This window comes from Buteo buteo, chromosome 5 (genome assembly GCF_964188355.1).
Source record: "Buteo buteo chromosome 5, bButBut1.hap1.1, whole genome shotgun sequence".
Taxonomy (NCBI): Eukaryota; Metazoa; Chordata; class Aves; order Accipitriformes; family Accipitridae; genus Buteo; species Buteo buteo.
Window position 1 is genome coordinate 47,760,511 of NC_134175.1, and position 24,262 is coordinate 47,784,772.

Below are 24,262 nucleotides of genomic sequence, written 5' to 3' on the forward strand. Positions count from 1 at the left end.
AGTTCACAATCCTAATTTACTACACCATCAAATCATCATCCCAAAGGAAAGGTGTTGTGTTACATACCATCACAACAACTTCACTACACATTTCCTTTCCCTTAAGGCATTACAGGCTTTCTACTCTCTCACTTTAATAACAATTTCTTTGAATATTTTTTACAATTTGATGAATTCTATATGTGTCCATTTCTGGAACTCTCTTCTAATGTTTGAAAATTCAAAAGAAACAGAATTAAGATCTGCATTTTTTTTTTATTTTCTCCAAAAGACTGCCAAAGTATCACCTTCCACTATTTTGCAATAAAATTGCATGAAACTGCTGAAGGTGACTTAATGCATCGCTTATCATACTATCTGTACAAACCCACAAGGATAGTGACTTTAAAAATAAAAGTAAGTTACTGAAAAATAAGGAATAGTAGGGAAGGGTTATAATGGGGTCCTGCATCAGCCAGTGCTTTTAAAAAAATCTACTTACACTTTCATGTTACAGCTAGTCTGAATGGGCTGTAGCACTTTGGGATAGGACAGGTTCATGCAGCTGAACTGGAATCAGGCAATGATATAGTACTCAGTATCTGTGGAAAAAGATGATGTTCAACATTGACTGGAGCAGGGGGAAAAATAGGGTGGTAGGAAAAATATAGACTAGAACAGGAGCCTGTAGACTGGAACTGGAAGTTACATGAGTGTCCTTGGCTTGTGATTTCATATCTATCTTGTGAATGCTTGATTTTGCTCTGCTGAAGTTGTTTTTGTGTAGCTCTGTGGGGGGATGTGGGGATGTCACCTGTGGAACAGTGGTCTCCATCGATTAGAGTGGAACTGGCAGTAAAGGTCTCTGGTTTCTATTCCAGCCTTGCCACGGACAATACCACTCACCATGAAAGTCAATTTCCTTCTCTGTTCTCCAGCTTTCCCATTTATAAAGCATGAATATTGTTATTCACTTACTTTATTTACTTACAGAAAGTCTCAGTGATTCAGTTAATCAAAATGCTTAACTGAAAAATAATATATATATGAAACTTCCCCAAGGAAAGGAAAATAAAACCTCCAGTTAGCATAGTTCCATAGAATCACAAAAAGAAGAAAATGAGTTGTAAAATAGTCATTTTTAAGAACTTTACAAAATTGTAAAGGCTATCATCCATGACAGCGTGCTAGAACAGAGTTCATATGAAAGGACAACCCTACAGATGATCATAGATGAGTACTGCATAGGCAGCCACCAAAGAAGTTACATTTATACTGAATCATTTGATCAGAAAACACTGTGTTCTTTTTCAATTTTATGCACATCATGCCAGAGCATGATGATATTCTATCAGTTCTTGTGGACTGATACAGATTTCTCATAAACAGGGAAAACTCCCAGGTTAAATCCACATATTTTAAGTCAGAGGTTGGTAGAGTTTTTCATTAGCCTTAAAACTGACCTGTTGTGTAGGGTCTTCTACACATTCTTTCTTCTCACAAGAGCGACAATAACCTTTCACCTCTACCGTACTTTTCTTCTAATGAGATCCACTGAGCCTGGATTTCAGCTTCATACAGTATGGGCTATCATCTTCAGCTTGGAGTTCCCACTAAAGCATGGATGCTTCCTCACTTTGCTCTACATTGACATTTTAATTTTGAAGAGAGAACTAGTATGAAAGAATACACAAAATTCAACTGATGAGGTACTCCAACACTTGATTTGGATTAATATAGTTGTTTTGGTAGTATGTACTTAGATTAGAGTTGGATGGTGCATTTCTGATATTTGGAGAGAGAAGAAACGCAACTGAACTAGAAAGGTTTATAAATTCTCAAATAAAATGATACATGATTCATTTGAAGGCATCTCTCTACAGCTCAGAAGCTGTCCTCTACTGTGACAGATTGAAAAACTCCAGTACAATTTGTCTTTTCAAGCTGTCCCTGAAAAAAGATTCTGGGGGAAGTTTTTCAAGTGCAGAAACATGTGCTGTCTTCTTAGCTTTTAGTTTATATCCAAGCTACTGAACTGAGAACATTTTATATCCTGTCAATTTTAGTGTTTGTTAGCCTACTTCTATAATTGTGTCACTTGTGAGATTTTGTTAGAAAGAGACTGGGGTTTGTAAAAATGTGAGGTGTGAAAGTAACACAGTAATTCAGAGAAAGCTTTGTTTTCATAAACATTCAAAACCAGAGGACTTGCAAACTCTCTGGTTCTCCTAGACAGCTTTGCAAACTCAGGCTTTGTTCTGTCTCTCATGTGGAAAGTGGAATCAGTTCCTTATTCCAGAGCAGTGAATTCTGCCCGCTACTCACTATCAAGGCACATTTTTTCATTATTGTGGCACATGTTCCTTGATTCCCTTGGCCAAATACTTATTTACTTGGTTCTGAACAGAACTGAAGTTATCCATGATTTCAGGTTAAACTTTGTCTAGGTATGTCTAAAAAAAATGACAGGTAACGAGAGAACTCAACAAGTTTTGGAATACTAGAAACATTCTGGTCTATGTTATACAGTTGTTTAGTTTTGTTTTTTCCTTAGGAGACATTTTAGAAGTCATTTTAAGATAAAAGAAAAAATAGAAAAAAAAGATGAAAGCATGTAACAATTTTGGAAAAAAGTGAAACATTCCTATGGTGGGTCAAGCTGATGGTTTATCTGAGATTTATTCAGCTGTTTTGGGAGGCAGTTTTCTTGGAAGGTAGGGTATTTCTGTGCCAGTTGTTAAGAAATTCAGGCAACAATATATCATCTTGTGAGGAATTTTTTTGACAGCCAGTCCACTGGTCTTGCAATGCTGAAGTTCTCTTCTCATGGTCACATATCAGTTGCTTATCAGTGTTGCTGGAACAAGATTAGAGCTCTGCCAGTCAGCCAGAACCCAAGTTGTTATGGGTCTTACAGCAGACTGACAAAAATAGCAGTCAGCTTTTTCTGGATAATAAGTGTGCATATGGAGAACCTTGGAGACAATCTTGTCACACAACTTGTGTTCTTTCTTGGCATTCTGTATACGTGCTTGCACATGCTTGAACTTTCATTTTCTTCAGGGAACAAACACTGGGATACTTTCTTTGCCCACAGTAGTATTTCAGGCTAAGCATTTTTCTTCCTGCCTTTTGTCTGTTTTCTCTACATTGAACCGCAATGTCTGCTTTCTCAGATAGCGTCTGCCTATTCTGCTTCCCAGTTCCTTTACCTTGAAGTTTTGTATTTGTTCTGCACTAATGGCTATTAATGTTTTGATCCTTTCACTCTACAGCCTCATTCTGTCTCAGGTCACAGTTCTTATCAGACACTTATTACCCATTCCAGTATTTCAGGAGTTACTCCTAGTAACAGTGTCAATCATTTTATGTCCTTGCTTCCCAATGGGAAAGTACAGAAAGAAAAAAAGGAAGAAAGAAAAGAAAAAAGAAAGAAAATAAAAAAGAAAACCCCAATTTTATCTTCGTTTTTTCATCATTGTTTTCATGGTCAGGTCAGTTTATGGTAAGATTTAATTCTTGTTTCTGATACCATGCAAGTTCTTTTTGGTCTGGATATCCAGGTGACCAGATGGCCTGTCCGTAGGTGTTGCATTTTTGTCTTGTTAATTGCATTTTCTGCCATGTTGTGGGTGTCATGAATTTGCTCAATGACATCAAAATTCATCTACGGAGTGCTGAATATTAACAGCTCATGCTTTACAATCAAATTGTTCTTTATCTACTGCTTACAGAAATCCTCGAACTGCGGCAAATGTCTGAGTGAGTTGTGCATATGGATTTGTGCTGTCTCATCTACACTCCTCTCTTGCAACTTGTACTTCTCATCTAAGTGCCATCCAATTTATTATTTGCATGAAAGACCCCTTATAGCATATGAATTGGAAAAGCTTCAAATGCTGCAGGTGTTCAGCCATTATTGCTGCTCAGCTTAAGCCTTATCTTCATGGCTAGCACTAACACCATTCTTAATTTGCTTTCTTTCAGGTAAGACACAATGGTCAGCAATAGCATACAGGCCCTACACTTCTAAGGTTGCCTGGGTCTAAAAAGAACTAATTAAGGCTGTATTAACCAGCATGCCATACTATATAACTGCAACTTTCCTATGAACTAAAATGTTGTACTATCAGGAGCACAGATTTTTCTCTTTCAGCATTGTCCCTAACTGCTCGCAGGAACCATTCTGGCAGTTCTATACTCTGAAGTTCACAGAGGCATCCCTTATCTGTACAAATGTGTTTGCACAAACCTCCACTCTTCTTGTGGGGGTTTTATATACTATATTTTTTCTGAAAGCCCTGTTGCACATCCGTACTCTATTATTCAGTGCAAAGAGAGAAGAACAAGTAATATTGACCATTCTATTTATTTCAAAGAAAAATATTGATAGACATACCTTTTTAAATAAGCCAACAGTAACACAATGTCACCATCCATGTTTTTCATAAGTAAATATATTTGCTACTGGTGAGGAACTCTCATGAACTAGTAGTTTTTTCAGTTCCTCTTGTGATTGTTTATTTAGGTAGAAAAGAGACAAATACCCAGGCTCGGGTAAAAGCATTTGAGACAAGGTGCACACAGTTATGGGATAAGACCTATCCATGCCTACTCACATGAGTTGCCAAGGAACTAGAAGCAAGTGAAAGGTAATAAATACTAACTGAGATAAACAGTTGGCAAGTACAAGGGAATTCTTTCCCTTCACTAGAAAAGAGATCATGCCGTTAATAGCTAGGATTCGCTAATGAAAACAAGTCTTTGAAATTATTTATCTTCATCATATCTTGGATGATTATTCGAAGTTTGCCTAGAATGAGCTTTCATGTCAGACATTTTGAAAGTCAATTTACCTGAAGCAGATAGTACTGATGGAGTAAAAGCACAGTTAGTTCTCTTAACTTCAGGGCTCAGTGTTAACAGTCCTTCCTTGGGCTGAAGGAAGGCAGTTCTGAGCTCACAAGGGTAGAAGCCAGGGATGCCATACAGTGAGTTTAGATAGGACCACGTCTAGAAAACTAGTAGTTGGAAGTATTCAGAGGGTGTGGATCCTTCTGTTCCACGTAAGAAAGTGAGAACTTATATATTTCCATTAAAGGCAGGAGTAGATTCTTTACAACAGAACAGCTTCCTAGAGAGCTGGCTTTTTTGCAGATGGATACGTACACATTTCTTAAAACACTGTGGGCAAACCTTTATTTAAAACATACTAAAAAACATTACAGCATTCATTCTGGCACCAGCTCAAATTTCTCTTGACGTTGAACTTCCTCCTACATCAGTGGTTTGCCTTCATTGCCTACAAACGTTCTTTTTCTGCACATGTGTACATGTATAGCACACCTAGTCAAAAAGTCTTGTCATTAGCTTTAGGTTTTCTTTAGGCTTTCTGCTTTCTCAGACACATCTATGGAAGTTATTTCTATAGACAAAGATTTATTTTCCCTCACTTTCTATGCAGCTGTTCTGACAAAGATATCATACCAACACAAAATTCCCCCCACACACACACTGTTCTAGGCTTTGAGTTAGCCTGTAACTCCAAGGTCTGTGAAAGGTCTTTTCCTTGCATGTACTTATTAGCAATACATGATTTTGGTGAAGTGTTACTAGACTTGACATGAGAATTATCTAATGAAATTCTGCAGCCTGCATTCTGCAGGTTAATCCTATTTATTTCTTCCTTTCCTAAGTTGGATAGATGAGTTCTTTTCTCAGGACCAGAAATAACACTTTGGAAAGGACCTACTTTTATAGGTTTCTTTACATTAATCAAATCATGCCACCATAAACTGTTTTCAGCAAAGGTGACAGACATATTCTCTTCTAAAGTGTAGATGGGAGGTTTTCCTCCAGTGTGTTTTGAACTTTTTGTTTTGCTTTTTTTATCTCTGTTGATGCAAATTAACCACTTGCATACAGGTGCTTAAAAGAGGTTTCAGAGAAGCCATATGACAACAGTATGTAGAAAAAATTAACCTCAGTAATGGTTGGTGAAACTTTGTCAACAAAGACTGATCAAAGTATTAAAATTAAATTGTTCTCTATCCAGACGTTATGGAATTCATAGACTCCTTCATAGAGTACTGGATGAAAAACTAGAACAGGTTTCTAGAACACCAGAATACCAAAGCTACAAATCAAAAGTATTTCAAAGGCACTTTGATTAACTGGAGTTATGCATTCTGCCAATTGCTCTCTGTTTCTTTCTTACCAGGTGTTGTTTCTTGCCTCTCAAAATAAACTGACTGTATTCAGCAGTAAGCTTAAAATTATCATTAGGCAGATATGACTCAGAGAACCTTGGATAGCCTCAAGCTATTCTATGTTTATGAGATCATGGCTTCCTTTGACTCTCTTCATTTTGAGGAGGTGCTGCTGTTGTCTTCTGTTAACTTAAAACTTGCAGGACTGAACAGATGTTTTAGATGACAAATCTGATCTTTGACTGTGTTCTTAGTAGACATTTTTTAGTTTCAGCCGTGATTGCCAATGACTTTGAGATAACACACTTCATGTTCAAGTTTTTTTTGGCAGTTACAGGCAATTCAAGGTATTTATCCAGGAGAAACATATTTAACTTTTTCTTTTTAATAAACTACTTTATATGCTTGTAAAAACACCTTGAAATACTAAAATTCAAAGGATATAGAAAATCTCAGTTCTTACTTATGCAACTGAAGTGTAAGATATCTGTCTGGTCTGGTAGCTACCTGATCTTTACCACCAGGGCTCACTAGGAAACTATTATTTACGTTTTCTGAATTTAAATACGATATGTTGCAATTGTTCCACAGTGAATTCCTGCTTTTTGGATATGACCGTTACTGAACCGGCTTCTATACCACTATGGATAGTTCTGTTGAAATCAATAGAGATACTCAGGCATAAAAAAAGCTACATGAAAAGATCAGATTCTAAACTTCAAGTACTTAATGTAAAGTAGTCAAAGTATAAAACAAGAAGGAGTCAAAAGAAATTAAGCAACTCTGAGTTGCAAGAAAGTTGGGCTTTTAGTATATATATGGGAAAACTATGGAAAATTCTTTTTTAATGAATAGATCCAGAATGAGACCTGCATGTAAATATGCTGTATCATGATATATAATTACTGAAAATCTCACATCTTTCCAAATCAATGGTGTCAATAGACTGTTTTAAAAAAAAAGAAGCTACTTTCACCTTTTGATAAAACTGGGATTTTGACCTTGTCTAAGCATACTGTGCATGAGAGTTTACTGTATAATTTTCTTCACTAATTAGCATTTGTGTTATGTAAATTTGGTAAAGAAGTTGAAAGCTAAAATCTCAGTTGAAGTTTGCATCCAATTACAGTATTGCAAAATGATTTTAACACTGTTTTATCACTATATATCTCTTATGCCAAAGAAAATCTGACTCAGAAGACCATTATCTACCTTAATCTACCTTTTCCTGACCAGCAGTTTTAAGCTATCTACACAGACAGAACATCTCCATCACTGATACACTCTAGTCATACTACATTATTCATCTGAGCTTTTTCTCTAGGAATAGGATACTTCCATGCTGGTCTCTCGAATCCCTGAGCAAAAGGAAGCTATTCAGCTTATAAATTATAATACGTCTTGAGACACAAAATGCTTGCCAGCAAGGAGAAATGAACTAGATGAAAACATCAACAGTGCAAAATCTGTGCTAATGAGAACTACAGTACTTAAAGCACACACTGATAGGTAAAAAGGTGTAAAATCTAAATAGATGCCAAAATAAATAAAAATAGATAAGAAACCCCTGTATTGTCTTAAAATGAAAAAGTTGGCTATGTCAAAATTTCAAATATCAAACATAACTCTATTAGAAATCATCATAGGGCTGTTCTGTGTTCTCAGCTTGGTATTTAGCATTTGTATTGGTATCCTTCCAATAATCCTGAAAAGTGTTTGAATCTTTTCTTTTTTTCTGGTATTCAGGATATGCTATATATCCTTACTTCTATACATAATGAACAGTGAATCACTTATTGTACAAATCTCCAATATTTCTTAGAGATTAAATTCACTGAGCCCCTATCTTTTCAGCAAAACTCAGGAACCATTCTGCTTAGAAGATTTTCCGATAGAAACTCATACTTACTGCACAGATTACTTTAACTACTATTATACACATATATTATTATATACATATATATATGTAAGTATTGCTTATTATCTAGTGTACACGGACCAGTAAACTTTTAAATTAACTTTATTTGGGGGATAGCTGCACCCTTACATTTTAACTACTTAAACTTTATAAAGACTAGATCAATTATAGCTAATGGTAGTGAATAAAGTGGTGTAAATTATGATTTTGGTGGGATGGTGAAATTTAAAAATTAGAAAAAAAACAGCCAGTAGAATGCTTGCATTTCTCAGAAAAAATAAGAAAAAAATAGTAATTTATGGTCAAACAAAAATGTTGTTTGATACACAGTAAAAGCATGTTTCGTTTAGGGGTTAATTGACATTCTGAATAAATAGAGGTCAACTTAGGTATAAAACATGAAAGCATGAGCTTTCAATTTAATATTTCTCCCCAAATCCATTTTTCCCATATGTATTATTTCCTACAAAAATTTGCACAATGGAGAAAAATAAAAGAAAAAGAAAAATACAAGATTTTGGGGGGTGAAATACACAGAATTGAACAAAACAGGCAATTGCATGTGTACCTCACAAATCCATGGGTAAAGTATATCAATTGTGCAAAAATCAGTAAATATCCAGCTACCTGTCCTGTATATGTGGCAGGTGTAAAAATAAGCATTTACTGAAATGACAGTGCTGGTTTATTTTAGTCATTATTAAAAGTTATATATTTAGTGTTCCATGCTAAAAATGTTAGTTTTGCAACAAATGACAGAAGAGTTCAGTCCTATAAAATGCTAAGTTAGAAGGAATATTGGGCTTTTACTACGCAGAGACAATTGAGCCATGTGCTGTCATGAAACTCAAGAGAATTTGGGGAATATTGATGTTGAAAAGTACTCTTGTGAGTAGCATAATTAGGGATTTTGTTTATCAGCTAGGAAGCAGGAGGCCATTTCAAGAGGCAACACCACAGAATCTCAAAAACAAAAAAGGTAATAAAGTTCAAAACAACTTGTCTTCCTTACATTCTGAATTGAGGTGTGGTTTTTCCCCTCTAAATGTGCCTTAGCAACTTGATCTTCATTCACTGAAGAATCTATTGATTCTTCTGTGAATCTATTTTTAGTCTCTCTGAGCCAACTAAATTATGTTCAGATGCCGGTTTTATCTGAATTTATAAACGATGATGTTTGGGGCCCACATAAAATTCAGAACTTCATGCTTGTTCTTCCCTCTGTGAAAGTGGCTTTTAAAGGCATTTTAAAAGTTACTTGCTACTGAAGTGAGGAAAAGACTATGCATTTGGCTTCATTATCAAATTTATGAATATAAGCCACAAAGCAAAGTTTGCTCTTTATTGTTGCTTTCTGGTATAAAAGGAAGTTTCCACACTCTCTGAAACAAAAAGTCTGTAGAAGGGTACGCCCCTTTGTGTTTCATTGCTTTTTGGAGAGCAGAAGGGAGTAGAAGAGGAAAGATTTGGCATTACATTTAAAAATACAGGGTTTAATTTTACTTTTCTTTGGGAAAGGAGAGGAATCCTGATTTGCAAAGAATATAAAAGAGGCTTTCTCATCCTTTAGCAAGATCTGAAAAGAATCTATTGAATTAACCAAAAAACCTATCTTTTCCACTAGAGACTATTACAAAAATTTTTCCACATGCAGGAATGTATTTAGTTTCTAAGTTACAGCCTGGGAAACTGTATTTCTAAAGAAATCTGAACACAGCACAATGGCTGTTGTAGTTCTTGTTTTTAGTTGTATACACAGCCACCAGTACTGATTCCTCTATTTAGACTGCCTATCACTTCTCATTATGAAAAAAACCCTCATTATACACGTGTGTGGAGGGCAAAGGGTTGTTTAATTTGAAAGACCTGTAAACATGTCATGATTGCAGCAGGGAACATGAACTTGGAAGCAGTAGTAGCTGTCAGGTATTGTGTCTGATTGAGCATGTCAAATAATACCACTGGTTTGACATCTTATTTGTGATCCTCAGTGACACTGCAATGGCAGTGAAGAGAGAGTAAAGTAGAAAGAACCTGGGACACAGCACACAGTTATAGAGTCATAGCTGTGGAGTTGTAGCAAATATGAATGAATTCAACAACACACACAGGAAAAATAAGGAAAACTGTGGAAGATTTGTAGGGGTGGATGACTGAAAGGAATCTGGGAATTTTTTGGACAAGAAACTGGTGCTAAAGTGTTAGAGAAAACTGAGAAGGAACTAACCAAAGATGGTCAGCAATTTGCAGCCCACCATTCTGCAGAAAAATTGTCATGTGGTGCTGCAACAAGTCTCCAGTGAGTATCCTGCCATTATGCATTGAAGAAATATCCACAGGAAGATATGATACCTGCTTTGAAGTTCTTACTATACATTTTAAGATGTAACAGTGAATAGAGCAAACACAGAAAGAGAAACTGAGGGAAAGGAACATGACAATACAAAGCAAATTCTATTTAATAATTCTTTTTTAACGCTATTAACATACAAGCTTCCCTTGAACTAAAATGTGTTGCAAAGCTGACTAAAACTGTGTGGGAAACATTTGTCTGTCTTGTGAAAGTTGGAAAATTCAAATGTTTTCACATTTCACATTTTGCATGAAAATCTTTTAAGTGTTTGTTTATTTGTTTTTAATGAAAGAAGAAAGGGAAGCTCACACAGAACAGCTGCTGAGCTCAGGCAAAGATTGGAAGTCCCAAGTTCAAGTCTCTACTAAAATTAATGTTTGTTTATATAAAGCATAAACAGGGAAGATTCTAATTGCATATCAGCCAGTAGTTTGGTGGTTAAGGTTTTATCTGTGATGTGAAAGACAGCAGATCAAAACTCTCACTGAATCAGAAAAAACAGAGACTTGAATCTGACTCACCCAACACTGGTAGGCTCTTTGCTATAGCCACCAGAACATTGTTTATTCATACAATCTCACCCTCCTCCCTCAGAAGAAATTGCATCTTTGCTAAAATCTTTCTGCCAAAACTAGCATATAATTTACAATGAAGAGTGCTGATTTCAAAACATTGACCTTTTCAAGTGAAGACCCATTCTGTTGAAACATTACTGAATAATTTTAGAGCGGTATCACTAACTTGTAAGAAATTAGTTGTTTGTTGCAGCTTAACAGGTTTTATTATTTCCCTTTTCAGGAAGAAAATCTAGAAGGAAAATATAAAAAGAAGTTAAGGTGGAAAAGTCAGTCTAAATTTGGTAATGCCTTAATACCCTGGAATTTCAAACTCCAAAAATGAATTCAAATTCTGAAGCCAGTATATTATAAAAAGACTAAAAACTTCCCTGCTGAAATTTTATACACTTTGAAAACCATCCATAAATTTGTGACTCATATCAGCTAGATCAGGGTTTGCATTTACTTAATGCAAAATCACCCGTACATCTTGTCAGTACATTTGCAATGTTGTTTGCTTGCTCTTTGAAAAGTAAATAGGGTAGAACAAAATGAGATATTACGGATTTATCATGACTCCTCCAGAAAGCGCTCTCATTTGGAGAACAGACAGGAAAGGAAAACAGAAAGTATGTGACACTAACACTGTCTTGGGTTGTTTGCCATTGATTTGTCTAGCATAAGTTAAAAAAATAATTCACTTGATTTAAAAAAAATAGATGAAATTAATATTCTTGTCTTGAATTTCTTTCAAAAAGCTTATTTTAGTGATATAATCCTGTTGTGAATCTTGAAAACATATTGCAGCAATGTGCTCACGTGCGTGTGTAGGTGTATAATGTTTCCTTTCACCAAAAAGATCTCAAAGAGGTTTATAATGAATCTGTTATTAGGATATACAATTCCACCATTGAAATGTGGCTACCTATTGGGTAGAGAATGACTTCCACTTGTAACTTCACCTTGCAAATCATTTAAATGCATGTTTACATATGCAACTATTTCCCTTAAATCTGTGGGACTGCTCATATGCCTAATACTGAAAACAATCTATTTTACATGCTCTGAGAGTTAACACCATCATGTATAGCAGCTGAATTCAGACAGTTCACCTCATATCACAAAACAAGGGTGAGGAAATCTGGTCAATAACCTAGAATAAATTCTCTCTTTCAAACAGAAGCACAGGAAATCTCATGTTCAATATACAGCAGACAGAATTTGTATTTTGAAGTGTTTATCATCTAAGGTGTAAGTCCCAACAGCCTGAAACTTGATCACCTTGGAAAGAGGAAAGACTGTGTTGCCTGCCCAGATTAGAGCACTTAAAATCTCCAAATAGTAATCCTTTTACAACTATATGTTAATATACTTCCTTATTCTTTCTAACAGCATTCTTAAGTAAAATTATTCTATACAGAAACCCCTAAGAATCGTTAGGTAATAAGTTTGAAAAAGTCAGCCTTCAAGGAGGGCTCCAGACTGACTGTAGTATAGAAATATTATCAGTTGGACTAGATGATTGTTGCAGGTCCCTTCCAGCTGAAATATTCTATTCTATTCTATTCTATTCTATTCTATTCTATTCTAAGGACTTCCCACTGAAGGATGGCACCACCACAGAGCAGCAGAAACATTTCCCTGTCCCAGTGGAAGCTGGGAGGAAAGAAGGTCTACAACAGTGTTTTTCTTCTTTTGGCTTTAATCTCTTTTAGGCAGTAAAGTAACATAGCACGTTTCTCTGAAAAGCTTTGAAAAGTATAAATATCCCCAGGTTTCTGGCAGAAAGTAGTGTATATTGTAAGACCATATTCCTGTGGGGCCTCCTGCCTGGTTTGAGAAAGTATAATTTAGGGCATTCACTCCGGACCCAGGAAAGTTTGGTCCTCCCTCTGGTCTCTGCCAGAATCTTTGTTCTGTACATGTGCTTAATCATTTCACCCTGTCTTGTTTTTTCTCTACCATGTTTGGCCCTGTCTAATTAGATTACAAACTCTGTATTTGTCTCATACATTTTGTAAAATGTCTGGCATAAAGGGCCACTTATCTCAATTGACCCACTAAGTGCTGCCGTAATGCAAATAATACTGATCCATCCTGACATGACAGTATTTCACCTTAATGTGACACAAGGGGCTGGTACTATATGGTGCACTATAATTTAGCGCTGAGAGTAGAAAAAAACTCAGGGTACAAAAATGGGAATCTAAGGGAGAATAGCAGGGAATAGGACTGAGCAGTGAATGAAAAGTACAGGAAAAGAAATTAAATTTCTGTTAAAACCAACTGGAGGCTCCAGATCTGGGAAGTCTTAGTTGCTTTGCTTGGCAACAATTTACATGCCCTTCTGTGGCATTTGCCCACACACACAAGAATATTATATATCTGAGGATGAGCAAAAGAACTTTTCAGCCCAAGGGATGCATGAGCTGTAATCTCACCTTTTGTCTGCTGACAAATACGCATGTTTTTCTCCCAGCTTCTGTTAATGATCCATCTTCGCAGACTTTCTCTAGAGTAGGGATTTAAGCGAGATGGTAGTTAGTTACTATATACGAAGATTCACTTGGCTCACTGCTTTTCCTATGTGCTAATTTACTCTATTTAAATTGTTACAGACTCTTGAGTTAGAACTAGGAATGCACCCCTGATTTCCAGTAGCAAAGACTGAATTCTATCTCGTGAGAGTGGACATTTTTCACTTCCCATTTGCAAGTGTCTCCAAGCACTGAAGCATTCAGCTCACAATACCAAGAATCCTGATAGTCTGTCTTCTACTTGTGTCTCATACAACTGCCAAAGGTATACTGCTTTTTCTTCTAAGTGATGGGCCATATAAAAGGTAACAGCCTGGTCCTCCTCCAAGCATCCTGTTCAGCTAAATAGAGTAAGTCCTGGCTGTGGCTGTAAAGCTATCTATCTCCCACAAGGACTGGTATGAAAAAGAATCCAAACAAACAAAAAATGCTGAGCCATCTGAAAATACAGTGGACAGGTTCCTGAAATAGTTTTGAGTGAACTAGTAATACCAAAAGCAGTATGGCCCTGCCAGTGCAGTTTTCCTCTGCAGGATGAATTACCCAGGGCACTGTGCCTCACTAATGCAGTTGTATTGATTTTGAGACCTTGCTAGCTTGGGTATCCTTACGCAGCACAATGCTGTGTGTATGTATTCTTAGCACTCATTCTCAAGGGAGGCAATTAAGGTGTCACTGAGTCATAATTGTCTTCATGGACAACATTTTCCTTAAAGCCCTGGCCCTTAGAAAAACAAAACAAAACATATTGCCTAAGTTCTATTTCCAACCCTCCACAAAGAAGTTTGCAGTACTGTATATGGAATTTACATCATTTATTTTTAGAAGCAGCTAGGAAGACACGTCAATGATTTAGAGAAATTCATTTCACCCGGGCTAAAGGAAAGATCTGACAGACTACTCTCAAAACTGTTGGGCGGTGAACATATGTGGGAGGGAACAGAAGCACCCCAGTCAGGGAGCTGTTCAGCGAAGGACTGGAAGCCCACGCAAGTGCCAGAGAGAGGCATGGAGCAGGTCTGTGCGTCAGGTAAGATGCTGAGAACCCAGCAATCAGCTCTGTACGTGGGGGAGCAGTTACGGAGGGCTGGGTTTTGTCAGGTCCTAATACCTGGTAGCAGATGGAGCTCACGAGTGTCACTTTTCAGGTTAACTTCACCTGAAGAAAAAAAAAAAAAAAAAAAAAAAAAGAGTCGTCAGAAGCCCCAAGCGTGAACCAGTCGGTGAGCGGGGGCGACGGCCGGGCACTTCCTTCAGGGGAGCACTCCGGTCCCCACCGAAATCTCACACGACAAACCCCAGGGGCTCCCCCCGCCCCCGGCACCGCCTGGCCCCTTCCTCACAGAGGCTCCCCGCCGCCTCCTCCGGACACCACTCGCCTGCCCGCAGCCTCTCAGCCCCCCGCCCGGTCCCCACACAGCGACGCGGGGACAGGAGACGGTGTGGGGGGGGGGGAGGAGAACGGGCGCTCAGCCCCCCGCTGCGGCCATCGCCTCACCCCCCCCCGCCTCAGCCGCCCAACTGCCGAGCCTCGCGCCCCGCCCCCGCGCCCAACGGCCGAGCCTCGCGCCCCGGCCCCGCCCCCAACGGCCGAGCCTCGCGCCCCGCCCCCCTGGGCGCCGCGGGGGGGGGGAAGGGGAGAGGGGGCGGGGCCTGGCGCGAGGGCCCGGATGGAAGCGGCGCGGCGCGAGGCGGCGTGACCCCTCCCTGCCCGGAAGTGCGGCGGTGGCAGGAGCGGCGGCAGGAGCGGCGGCAGCGGGGCCGTACGGGAGCCGCGAGGTTGCCGAGAGCGGGGGGGGGGGGGGAGAGGCGGCAGCGGGTCTCGGTGCGAGCAGCGATGCGGCTCCGCCACCGCCTGGCCTCGCCGCTTCCGCCTCCCGCCGGGCACCGGTGACCGTCACACCTTCCCTCCCCCCCCCCCCCCCCCCGGCAGTATGAGACCCGCCGCGCCGTCCAGCCAGCGCCGCGCTCCGGTACGTACCACCCGGGGCCGGGGGGTGTCTGTGTGTGTCTGTGCTGCGTGTGTGTGAGGAGGAGGAGGAGGAGGAGGAGGCGGAGGCCTTTGTTGTGGTCTCCGCTGCCCGGCGGGGCGGGCCCGGGTCCCCCTGCCCGGGGCAGCGGCCTGCGGGGCCCTTCCCTCGGGCGGCGGGGAGGCCGGTGGAGGCGGCGGGAGGGCCGGTGCCGAGCCCGCTCCGCGCCTCGGCTTTGCTCTAGCGAAGCCTCCCGGCCCTCGGAGCCGGTGCCGGCCCGGCCCGCACCGAGGAGGCTTGTGGCGGCTGTTGTTTCCACGTATGGACTCCATACCTCGGGGAGGACGCGCTTCGTAATGGTGCTCCTGCAGGCCCTGGCGTGAGCGCTTTCGGCTGCGGGAGGCGTCCCTACGAGGCGGTCTTTCACGTTTTATTTTCCCCGTGTGCTCTCGCTGCCCTCCGCTGCGATGTGACAGTTTGTTGTGGGAAGTTCCCGTCTCGTAAGGAAAAAAAAAAAATAATTGGGGGTTTGCCTCCCTTCTTGGGGCCGTGGCAAACTTTCGGGGACGCTGTAGGAGCAAGTGAATAATGTTTAAAAGCTCACGCTTGATTCATCTCTGCTGCGTGCACCATTTTATACGTGGTCAGGAAGTCGAGTTGACTAACGCCGGTTTTCACCTGATGATGTCATCTACTGAAATTCACTGGAGTCCGGTGAAATTTGCATCACGTTAAGGCTGTTTGAGAGCAGAAGTAGTTGAGAGAGAGCATAAGGAACGGGGAAAAAAGCAAAGCAAAGAGAACAACGTGAGCGCTCTTGATGAGTTCACAATATTTTTTTGACTGCCGTATACTCAAATCAACAGCTTATTTTAAAGTATGGCTTTTCTTTGTGAAGGTATTCTGAACTTGTTTTCTAAAATGGTGTTAAGAGTTATAAAAATAGCGTTTGAACAAAAAGGATTGTTTCTAGCCTCCTGCCAGGAAGAACAATCTGTGAGAGTCAAGCTGGGTCATTCTTTATTCTTATCAGTTCTGCAGAATGCATTATTTTGATAGGTATCCCATATGGTTAGAGGAATTTGTACCACAGTAGTGCTGAAGCTGAGCCATTTGTATGACCGCCAAGGCATTTGGTTTAACTGTTAAAAAAGGTTTGGTTCCTTCTGTTTTTACCCAAAACTTTATTATTTCTGGAAATGAAAATCCCCTTTTAGAGGAACACTTAGCAGTCACTGTCACTTCTGAAAGTAAATTACCCAGCTTCTCTATCTGGGCCTCCTGGGATGTGTGACTAGGACAAACGTAAATGTTTGTGAAGGACTTCCAGTGTGTGTCTACTGCCTAGTATTTTCCTCCCACTCTGTAAGTGGATATTTGCTCGGGAAAGGGAAAATAATTTTTAAACAATATGCCTTCTGTATATAAAGCTGCAAACATGGCAGGCTTTGGTACATCACCAGAAACTACTTTTAACTCTCTTCTGGAAACCTGAGATTTCAAATATCCAGAAATATCCTTGGTGTTATATTGCCTTGAAACAGCTTTCTGCCAAACTTTTGACTTCGGTACTTTGCAGTCTGCTTTTAAACTGTCAGAGAAAATAAAGAATTACATTCTGAACTTGCATAGGCGTTGTGAGCTACTTGTTGCTATTAAAAACTTGTATATGCTATGGACAAATATAAAATGAATTTGAAAAGCTACCAAGTTTTTTCTGGCCTAATCACTGATTTCAACTGTCAGTGCTCACACTGCTTGCAGTTCTTGGGTGTTCAGCTGAAATCACATATTATAAAACTACTTTTTTCTCCCTTTTTTTCCTATATGTTGTGTTTATCTGTTGATTTTTGTGCCTTTGAAAGCACCTAAACATAAGTATACAGGAGAGATAATGAACCCAGTTGTCATGTCTCTTCACATCTCTACCTTTTCTGTTCACTTTCTACATCTTACGCCCTTGCAGGAATGATTGTAGTTAGAAATTTGTCCTGTTTAATTTGTTTCCAGGTTCTGGGGTATGCTCAGAAGTAGGCCTCTGTGTGTCTTGCATTACAAAACTACCCCATCCCGTTTTGTTTTGGTGGTGTGTTGGTTTTTTTTTTTTCCTGTTGATGATAAGTGGGTATTTGTGGTATTTTTTTCTCACGGTTTTTGTGACAGGCTCATATGCTTCTTATAGGTATTTCTGTCTCTTTGTAAAAAGCAGTCTACAACATTCTGCCCTTTCTGCTTCCTGTGTATTTGGCAAAACATGGCTAAGAGTAAGGAAGTCTAAATGAGATTGTTGCACTCATTAAAAGCAGTAACCTGATACTTGTAATCATAAAATCCCGTGATCTTGAAAATACTGTGCCCTGGATCAAAGCGTTAAGACTTTGAAAAGTGTCGGTGGTGTTCCCACTTTTTTTTTTTAGGTCTTCCTTCACTACTAATGTTAAAGCACTTTGCCTTCTTAAGAGCCACAGTTAGGGCTTCCTTAACCGTCCCCATCAAATCAGCTAATATGCCACACAGGCAACTAATGATAGGGCCGTGGAACCATGTACCAATGTGTGAATTACCTAGTTTCAGATGTCTGCTAGCTTAGTGAAGTTAGAGGGACACGCAGCCCCCTCCTGACCCTGCAAAGGTCATCAGAGTGAGGAGGAAGAGCAGTTGGGTAGCCAGAGAGGCTCTGTGTTTTGTCATGTGTGTCCTGGGCCCTGCGTTTTTAGGCTAAAATAGAAGGTCCTTGCCTCATTGGTTGTCTAATGCCTGCCCCATCACGTCAGAGGTGTGCTGCTCTCCAGGAGGCTTTCATACCTTGGCTCTTGATTCCCTTTCCTCTCTCTGCAAAATGCTTGCATATTCACAAGAAACTTCTTCCTTGCTTTGATTTCTTGAGAAACTTTGCAGTTTATGTCCTTATGACACTTTGTTTCTAGTCCTTCTTGTACCACCCATATCAAAAGGAGTCCTGTTGGAGTTGTCCCTTCAAATGGAAGTAGGAAATCTCTCCTTCAGTTTGTGCTCAGTACTTAGGGGAGAATTGTTGTGACTGTGTGAGGGGTGGAGCTATTTTCATAGTGGCAATTTAAATGTTGTAGTAGTTGTTGCTGAGAGAAGATGGTTGCTTGCCCTAGTTCAGTGGGTTTCTTGAGTAGTGTGTATACTATGTTATAGAGCGTGTATTGTTTTGCGTACATGTTTCATTTTTTTGGTCATGTTTTAGCTATTCAACTTGTGTGGTGGGGCTGAGTTTTGGCAGGAGTATACTTCAGTATTGGAGCGAGGTTAAAAAGAAAAAACCCTCAACTCTTTTGATTCCATTTTACCTGAGTTTAATAGCTTTCCGATGTGGTTTTTGGTAACCTGCTTTAAAATTATTCTTTGTCAGCTATAAAGGTTTTTTTTATGTTCTTTATAAGGAATCACTTTGCAAGCATGCGTCTGTCAATGCTGTTGTGATCAGTGTTTGCATATAGCATTTAGGAAATGTAGTGGAAAGTGAGATACTCTTTCAGCTGATTCAGAAACTCATTGGCATGGAATAATCTAGAGAGCTCACATGTACAAATTCCCTTAATTAGATTACTTATCCTTGATACTGCCTTGTATCTCCCATAAGCCATTTATCATTTGATTTTTGTGGAAAATATTACACTTGCCACTTTTCATCGGTTACTTGTCTTTTTCTGTGAAAATCATCAAAAATAAATGACATATCCAAATGTAATCTGTTATTTCCAGAATTTGACAGTTGCTTTAGTGAAGAAAGCTAGTTTCTTTTCCATGCTGCTTCTTCAGAGATTAAAGATGGACTAAGTGATTTCAAAGTGGGCTTCACAGAAGGTTGAATGCTAGGTGAATGGGGAGAAGAATTTCTGTGTTGAGCTCTCGCCTCTATAAAAGAGGCTGCTCTATGTACTTGTAACCTTTTTTTTTAAGCATTAGAAATGTCTAGCGTGCTTTCCCTTGATTTCATTGCTGAATATATGGAATGAAACTGGTGAGTTTTGTGAGCACTTGCAAGATGGTAACTAACTTCTTGTGTGTCCGTGAAGGTTTTTTGAGACAATTTTTTTTGATTAAACTTCAGATCTCAGCTCACTTAGCTGATAAGCATTATTTGAAGCTGTAGTTTGATTGTACTCTTGCTGTAGGATTGCTTTAGAATAGACAGCTGGTCTGCCTTTAATTAGTGGTACTTTATCAATTGAGTAGTGAACAGTCTGTGTCAGTTCCATCCACCTTCATTTGTGTGACATTTGCTCTTTGCACTACATTGTGACTTGACTTCTTAAGTAGTTCAAAGGTGAATTATCATTTGATGTGTAATTTAACTGGCTGCTTTACAGAAAGAAGAAGCAATTGTGTGCCAGGGAGAATACAACAGAGTAGCTCTTGGCGTAGGCAGTGCTGTTGCTCATGGAGTAAATGTCTCCAGTAGTTGGGAAACTTCCAAAGTTCATGGGGTGGGAACCTCTTACTGTTGTACCTGCCTCTGTTGTGCAGTGGAGAGGATCACTGGGTGAAACTCGGGAGCCAGGCTTTCTCTTGGCCTCCTTCCTGGTTGTTTCTTTAATGTTTATCCCCTCCCAAGGGCTCACTTACCAGTTGGTCAAGTCACTTGCAAAATCAGTTCATAAGTAGAGTTACGAATGGAGATGAAGGGAATAGGGGGAAGCGATGACTTGCACTTGACTTCTTTCAAATGGCTTGTTTTCTTGTGTATTAAATGTTTGGAAAATTAATTAGACTTGGGTGTCTCTAAAAGGGTTTGGGGTTAGTTGCATCAGCTGTTGCTTCCTGAACAGCTGAAATTATGTGGAGGTGCAGAACTCATTCTGGCCTGAGGAATAGCTGGTATAACTTTCTCCTCTGGTGTCATACTTTCTAGTTCTCTGTTCCATGTTGACTTTTTCTTCGGAAAACTACTTTTCCCAAAAGTTTTAATTTTCCTGGCTTTTTTAATTCATATTCAGTTTCTAATTGATGGATCTGTTTTCTCCATCAGCATGACCTGTAGCCTGTGAAGGACAGCCATTTTCAATATTTGGAGTTTAAGTAAAAAATCCCTGGTTTAAGTTGAAATAAAATCTAAATGCAAGTCATTTGTTGCTTTGAGTGCTTAATGCATTAATCTAATGATTCAGATTAGCTAATAATCTCTTAAAATTCTTTAGAGGCGGCACTTGTTTACTGTCTGCAGCATTTAACACAATAGGGCTCTGAATTACTTAATCTGTAGACATTACCTCAGCAATGAAACAGCACTCTTTGGTGGCAATTTTTCTTAAATTTTAAAACAGATGGATTCCTTGTTAACTGAGTTTAATTTCAGTCACTTGTTTGTAACCGAAACTCTTGAAGATAAAATCAGAACTGTTTTGTAATGAATTTAGATAACAACTGCTTAATATAGTTTGCTTCAGGTTCTGGGATGGAGCAATATATAATGAAAATATTAAACTTTAACTCCTTTTTATGAGCATCATATGTGCCAGGGGGTCGCACTGATGTTTACATATCAAATTGAATAACTGCTCTTGTAACAGAGGACAAAATACAGTCATTTCAACTACTGTGTTGTGTCTGTGGTGTGTGTTTGTGAAGTTCATTGCAGCAATTATTTGCATACATCTGGATTTGTACCTATTTTTAGGTGTTTTTTCAGGCATTTCTGCTTACAGTCTGTATGAACTGATTTAAAGACTTGAGTCATACTACTTCAGTTCTGGAAATGTTATACTGGAAACCAAATTGTCTGAGATCTCTAGCTTCTTTGGGTAATTGTAGGTTTATATAATATAATACATTGCTGTACTGACTGTCAAAGTTGGTGTGATCTTACTCTTAGGTCTGGTGCTGCGTTTGGCATATGGTGGTTTCAGAGTAATAGAATGTATGAAATCTAGTTTTGATGTTGTTTTGATCTCCCTGCAGAATATGTCAAGGTAGATTTTGCTCGTTACTTATGTGCATATAGCAAACAGACTTTTTAAATTAAAAATGGCAGCAGAAGAATATTTGTGTTGCAGTGGGTGATACGGTCTATAAGAAACTGAAACTTCTTGCACTGAAGAAGTTTGCATAAATACATTTTTGCAAGTCTTGCAAAATACTCTGGGCAGGCAGTTGATCTGAAGAAGAAAAAAATACGGTAAATGGAAGACTTGAATTAATAGTGTTACATCCCATGAGAGGTTTCTGATTAGGGGAGTTCCTGTCTTGCTTTTGGCAAAAGATGCCTTACTAATAATGTTCTCCTAAAGTGTGGTTGTTTGGGGTTTTTTTGAGGCAGTGGGGAGGAGGAAAGCATGACATAAGTAGAAGTGGAAGAAAAGCTTACATAGGCAGTAGTCCGCTCAAAACTTGTACATGGTAAACTTTGTATCCAGAGTTAGTTGCTATGATTAGTTATATTAATAAGATTATCAAGCAAAATCAACCTTTATTCTGTATTCAGTAGTTTTGAATATTGTTTCACAGGCCAGCATAATTTTTAATAATTTAAATACCAGTTGTGTTTGGAAGTCTGCCACCCCCTCCAACAGTTGGGAGACTCCGCTCACTGAGTGGTGAGAGGGAAAAATAAATGGCAGTAGCATCATGAAATGTTAGTATGGGTAACTAATAAATTATAGTGTCTAAGCCTTCACAGAATTTTTCATAGTCACCTGTAAAGACAGGCTCATCACTTGGTGTTAGCTGACTTCTTGATTTCCTGATATTAAAATGCATTTTTTTCCTTCTGTTTGTTTTTCTTTTTTGTGAAAGCAATTTTCTGTGGCTGCACCACAGGCATTGCACTGCGCTACGTTTAGGCAGCCTCATCAGGATGATTCACAGCGGGGTTATGTCTCATGTGGATGGAGGCAAAAAGCAGCAGACTTGCGTCCGCTTTTGGTCTGCCTTGTTTGACAGCACCGAGGATGAAACCAAGTCTGTTTACTTGCTATAACCAGTGGAGGATTTTGCGAGCCCAACTGTGCTAGGGCATCAGCAAAGCAAGGAGGGATATTTGGCTTATTTAAGCATAGATGTCGGTGGGCGATTGCCTGGGCGGTCTGCAGCCCGTGCAGCAGGCTTTCTGGAGGCACGGCTTCTGGTAATAGGACAGCTGGTTGCAGTAATAGTTCATGGTGTGGTGGTTTGTGGAGTATGTTGCCAGCAAGAGCCTCTCGAAGGCAGCTGAAGCAGCTTATGAAAAGAGAGTTTGGTCTGGTAGAACATACTGCCTTTTATCAACCCTGCTGCTTTTGTCAGACTGAAATCTGCTTAACCATGCCTGGATTAGCTGGGCCACCTCAATAGCCCTACGCCAGCCTGTTTGTGTTGTTTACCTTGCTGCTGTTTTTGAACTTCAGTAAAACGGTCTACCTGTAGAGGATCAAACTGATGGCATAAGAAGGTTGTGCTGAGCGGAGGAGGGAAAAAGTGAGCAAACATCCTGTTCAACAAGGTGTGGGTAAGATTTTACACACTCACACGTTGATAACTAGGGCTTTTAGCAAGACAGCATTTTTCCTGTAGTTGTGAATATAGTCTTAGGCCTCAATTTAACCCTCAAAGAGTTCGCACAAGTTTTGTCAAGTGAGCAGATGACATGTTAACGTTTTGGAGAAAGACCTCTAGCAGGGGAGCCTAATGTGGAGTATGCTGCACCATCCCCTGCTCCCTTTCCCTCTCACCCTGGGTAAGCAGTCCCAGGTTGCAGATCAAGCAGTGAGTTCTGCAGTCTCAACTGCTGGAGAAGCAGCGGGGCTTGGTGTTGTTGCAAAGCAAGAAGTGGTTATTGCTGAGTAGTCTTTTCTTGTGAGGCATCAAATGGTTCCTTGGAAACTGAAAGCTATAGAAGTTTTTAATGCATAAACTAATTTTAAAGAAGTAACACTTGTGAGGAAAAAAAGAAGTGAATACTACTTTTGGTCTCAGGACTTACCTTTCCAATACATAATTTTACAAGCTTACGGCTGCTGAGTTTGCTCAACTTCTCTCTCTAGAGAGTTAAGAAATACTTTGAAAATTTTCTTCTGTCTTGAGCAAGCAAGACTGCTGTAAGTGGGAAGAGTTGTAGGAAACTGTAAAGGTTTGAATCACTTTTTTTGTGGAAAAAGGGATCTTAAGCAGATTATTTTGGAATTGTTCTTAAATCCAGAAGTATAAGAAAAACAGTATCTGGATGTTTTTGAAAGAATAGGAGAAATTGTGTACTTGTCTTTGAACTTCAGAAACCAGTCTCTATTGGACTGAAGTTGGGACATCTTATGGATCCCTTCCAACTTGAGATATTCTATGATTCTGTGAGCTTCTAGGATTCTCTTTTTCTGCCTCTATGGGTGTGAACCTGTTTAGCTGCAGTCCAAGAGTGAGATGTCAAGTCTTGCTTGCCTTGATGGTGGCTTTCATCAGGTCTTCATAGAGCTATGCTTTCAGAGATTCCCACTTCATATTTGCCAAAGCGAGTCAGTGTGCAGCTCTACCTCTTGACCTACCTGTCTTTCCTAGGATGTTGTCTAACCAGCTGTTGTGGATGAAATTTAATACCTAGACCATTGAAATCAGTTCAGTTTCAAGGCTATTTGGGTGAACTAGCATCGAATGCAGTTTGGTCCTCTGGCAGAATTGAGTTTTGGGGTTTGGAAATAATGTGAAGGGGTCTTTCTCAATTTCCTAGCTTCAAGTATCAGTTGTTTTTTTGCACAAAGTGTAATAATCTTTGTGACTGGTTCAGTATGAGGCATAGAACAGGCC

General features: G+C 39.5%; 2 protein-coding genes across 3 annotated transcripts in view; both read left to right on the forward strand.

Annotated features, from left to right (window-relative positions):
- Positions 1 to 24,262, forward strand: part of LOC142031462 (carnosine N-methyltransferase 2) — a 438,402-nt gene that overhangs the window by 200,715 nt on the left and 213,425 nt on the right. The gene's annotated exons all lie outside the window — the stretch shown is intronic.
- The window catches only part of SPOPL (speckle type BTB/POZ protein like), a 38,697-nt gene continuing 29,696 nt past the window's right edge, over positions 15,262 to 24,262 (forward strand). The window contains exon 1 of the mRNA XM_075028944.1: positions 15,262 to 15,526. The gene's annotated coding sequence lies outside the window, so the exon portion shown is untranslated. The remainder of the gene's footprint in view (positions 15,527 to 24,262) is intronic.